A 4,243-nucleotide genomic window follows, 5' to 3' on the forward strand; every position below is an offset into this window, starting at 1 on the left:
CGGAATTGGGACCGGCAGGGCCGGTGGGGGCGCAGGGTCGGGACCACAGCCGGCCCTCCCCGGTTGGACACGCGGGGCCCACAGACAGCAACCAGGCTGCGCGGGGCTCGCTCGGGCCTGCACCTGCCGGCGGGCCGCCCCGCTTCTCCCCCGCCCCACGCCCCGTGACCTCTGTGCCCCCCGCCGCTTGGCCCCAGCCTGGCTTCTGCAGGTGCAGCGGCCTGCCCACGCGGAGCCCACCCGGAGCCCACGGGAGTCACGCTGAGCCCACAGGCAACCATGCACAGAGCCCCCCACCCCAAGATGCACCGATCTGGGAGTTGGATTAATAGGATCACGAGATCTCTCTCCAGCTGGTCTTCTCTCCTGCTTGAGACACACTTCATTAGGGTCACCTGTTTAGGGTTAAACCACCGAGATGCATAAAACGTTTCCAGAAGGGTGAGGATATTCTCCTGGACAAGGCAAGAAGACCCTGGATTGTGCTTCACTGGTTTTCATGTTAACTCGAATTTATTAACTGCGTTAATTTAGAATTTACTGCGGTTTGGGGGAAGCACAGGGGTGAGAGTGCGGATGTCAGTGATGTACTTCGTCTAAAATGCAGATCTTGTGGAGGCCTGCAGCGGAAGGAAGCCTGGGTGGAATTCATAAGGCCTCTAGGGCAGCAGCATTATCCAGTCCAAATCCCCAACGGATGGATATCGGAATCCCTACATCATTCCCAGAACGTAGTTCTCTAGACTCTGCATGAACACCGCAAAAGGCTCGTTTCAATTTGCTAATTGGAGCCACCAGGGATCAGGACAGACCTGCTCCACTGCTGTCTCCCCCTAAATATGTGTATGGTACACGCACGGATGAAAGTACGTGCTTCTATGCTCCGTACCTCCTAATCCCCGTCTGCCCCCTTGGAGTACAGACTCACCCTTTTGTTGGATTTATCCCGTTTTCACACTTTTTCAGCCTCTCCCTCCCACGACTATAGGATGAAGCTTCCCCCAGTCTACTGCATCATTCCAGAAAAGAGTTCAAGTTCCTCGCTGCTGCCAATTTCCAAAAGCGTGGGCTGCAGAAGTTAAGTACGTGCAGCATTTCTGCAGCGTCAATGCCTGTCATTTGTGTGTTGGAAGCCAGCTCTTGTCATTTGATAGAGCCTCAAGGGCCAGAACCCTGACAGGAGTAAAGCTGATGAGGGAACATCGCAGCTCGAATTCTGCCTTTTCTGAGGCTCGCGTGAGAGGTTGGTGTCTCCTCCCGGGTTTGGTAAACGTGGACAAGCTGGTTCAGAGCCCCTTTACGGCTACGTGGATGAGGCGCATTTCAGACATGCCCAGTGTTGAAAGAACGCTGGCTTTCCTTGGAAAAACAATGATGAAGAAACAGTGAACTGAAATGCCCCTGCCTTGAAAGGAGTCACTGAATATATAGTGTCTCAACAACATCATTTTTTTTAAATGAAGAAAATGAAGGGAAGAAAGAAAAAAAAAAAAAGAAAAAAAAAAAAAAAAACGAAGGAGTTTGGGACGTACCGAAGCTGGTGTTAAGTCACAATTAGAAGTTTATGAATTTTTTAAACTTCTAAATTGAGTAATAATATGGGCTCCCTGAAAGTTAAAAGACAGTCTAGGACCTAATATTTGTAAAGGTTCATCCTTCAAAACAAGGAGACCTTATGAATCGAGTGGCAGCTACTCTTAAGAGAAATAAAGAACAGCCCGTGGATGGCTCTGGTTCAATGACCCGGTCTCCTGACCCAGATCAGGACCTGAGCCCAAACAAGAGGCAGGGGGCCGCTAACCAGCTGGGCCACGCAGGTGCCCCCTTCTAAATCCTTCTGTCCCTCATTCCTTTGCCTCTCCCCGTCCCGTCTCCCTTCCCCTCTCACTCTTCTCTTCCCCCTGGGTCTTCACGTCCTCCCACAGCTAAGGCCCCGTAGAAGTCACTGACGCCCTGCCCGGCGGCTCGAGACCTCGGGTCACGTGGGGAGCCCCCTGTGCGGTACCCCACATCCCGACGCCGGCGGCCGGCTCTTTGGAGAAGGGCTCAGGGAGCGGCCGCCTGCCCAGAGCTGGCAGATGCACCAGCTTCTCCTCCGCTCACCAACCTTAGCTCCGTCCTTCCCGGTGCTTCCCTCAGAGTGATTCAAATGCAAATCTCCTACCTTTGTTCTGTGAAAAGAGGGTGAAAACCAGTTTGGGATCCCAGAGGCACCTCTCTATTCTGATTCATTTCCATTTTTAAAACATTAGCCTGAAACAGGAGACTTTTGATCAAAAAAAAAAAAAAATCAGGTATAAGGAGTTGAAGGAACTGGTCTCAAGAGGCCGGTTTTCAGGCCACATACTCTACTTGCCCTAGAAAATATGAGATGTCGTGCCAAGGAATTCGCTCCGGGAGGAGGCGTGAGGGCAAGAGACGAGTTCCCCTTTGCTCGTTCAGTTGGGCTTTGGGCCCTAGCCCCTGCGTCTTTTCTGGCGGACAGGCCTTCTCATCATGCAGTCGTACCAAGGAGAGACCCCCAACACCCCTCCAGAGGGTTCCCGCACCCGGACCCTCCAGAGACGTCATTCCTTGTGTCTCCTGGACAATTTGGGGTCACAAGACGTGTTAACCTTGAACCCTTACATCTGCACGGCGCAGGACAGCTTCCCGAGGGATCTCACAGACGTGGTCTCCCTTGACCCTTACGAGGTGTCGCAGCTCGACGATGGCAGAGAAACGGAGCCCGACACAAGGTAGAGGAATCCTCCAGCCCCGACAGGGCATTCGCTCGCCTCGTAACCTGGAAACTGTTTCACGTGTCTGAGCTTCAGCTTCTTCACTTGTTCCTCGGCCTGAGATGACAGCAGCACTTGCTCCGCAAAGGGGCGCGGGCAGTGGAGCCGGCACCGCGGCACGTGAGCGACCTCCGGGACACGTCCTCCCTTCCCACGAATAAGCACGTCTAAGCTCCGTGAGAGCAGTCTGCGAGGACCGTGCAGCCCCAGGGTCAGTCCCGACGGTCGCTGTCGAAGACAACGCTTGGCGGGCAGCCGACCAAGGGCGACTCCAGGGGCCCCGCGCTGTGCACGGGTTTATGATTTGGCCTCGTGGTTAAAACTGTGCTCGTTACAGACCCTTACTTAGAAACGGTGGCAGTGCTGCTATTTCGTTTTGAGCTCTGGGCTTCTCCGGAACACGAGCCGTGTTTACTTGACGTTCGTCGGGCTCAGGGTTCTCTGGGTGTCCTGGACGGTCGCTGGTGCTGGGGACGCGGGCTGCAGGTCACACCCGCTCGGTCTGCTTTTCAGATTTTCTTGCTTAGAACTCTGAGCAATCTCTAGCAAGCCTTGCCCCTCCTCTAACGCGAACTAACTTATTAAACAAGAAATGTGAGAATTGTATTTTTTTAGAGTTTCTTCATGCATTAAAATGTACTTTGGATCGGTGTGTGCTCAGCTCAGAAGGGGAGACTCCGCCGAAATTGCTTCAGTGCCACACAAGGATCTCTGTGCAGCGTGGGGAGAATTTAAGACGCATCCTGGGGGCACGTGGGGGGCTCAGCTGCTTAGGCATCCAGCTCTTGACTTTGGCTCAGGTCATGATCTCAGGGTCCCGAGACTGAGCCCCACATTGGGCCTCAGCAAGGAGTCTGCTTGAGGATTCTCTCTCCCTCAGTCCCTCCTCGCCCTCTTTCTCACTCTCTCAAATAAATACATAGATCTTAAAAAAAAAAAAATAAGATGCACCCTAGAAGAGAACAAGGGTTGGCCAACTTTGGTCCACTCTTATTTTTGTCTGACCCAGGAGCTGTGAAAGGTTTTTGCATTTTTTAAGGGGTTGTATTTAAAAAAAAAAAAAAAAAAAAGGAAAAAGAAGAAAATTTTGTGACAAAGACCAAGTGCAGCCCACAAAGTCTAAAATATGTATTATCTGACTTTTTTTTTTTACAAAAAGCTTGTCAACCGCTGGAATAAAACTAAATTGAGATGGCCTCTGGAACTGCGCTGTCACCCACACTGGAAGCAGCCCATGTCTACCCCAGTCAAAATCAGCTAAAAGGACTATCATCATTTCTTTGAGGGAGGACACAGAAATGTCCCACACTCACCCCAAGGCTTGACAAAGTTATTTACTTTTTTTTTTTTCAATTGATTTACACTAAGCTCCTAGCATGACAGAGAATCTTAAGGCACCAGCTCTCATTTTCATCATAAATCCCTTGCTTTTAAATAAATTCCTTGCCCGAGTTTATTTATCT

At 51.5% G+C, this 4,243-nt stretch overlaps 1 long non-coding RNA gene across 1 annotated transcript; it reads right to left on the reverse strand.

Moving 5' to 3' along the window:
• Nucleotides 1-494: 494 nt before the first annotated feature.
• Nucleotides 495-3,293, reverse strand: LOC140631643 (uncharacterized). The gene is made up of 2 exons (XR_012029177.1): nucleotides 2,165-3,293; nucleotides 495-1,359 (listed from the first exon to the last, which is right to left on the reverse strand). It is a non-coding gene; the product is annotated as an uncharacterized lncRNA (long non-coding RNA).
• Between the last annotated feature and the right edge of the window lie 950 nt (nucleotides 3,294-4,243).

The sequence above is a fragment of the Canis lupus genome, chromosome 4, assembly GCF_048164855.1.
Source record: "Canis lupus baileyi chromosome 4, mCanLup2.hap1, whole genome shotgun sequence".
Lineage (NCBI taxonomy): Eukaryota > Metazoa > Chordata > Mammalia > Carnivora > Canidae > Canis > Canis lupus.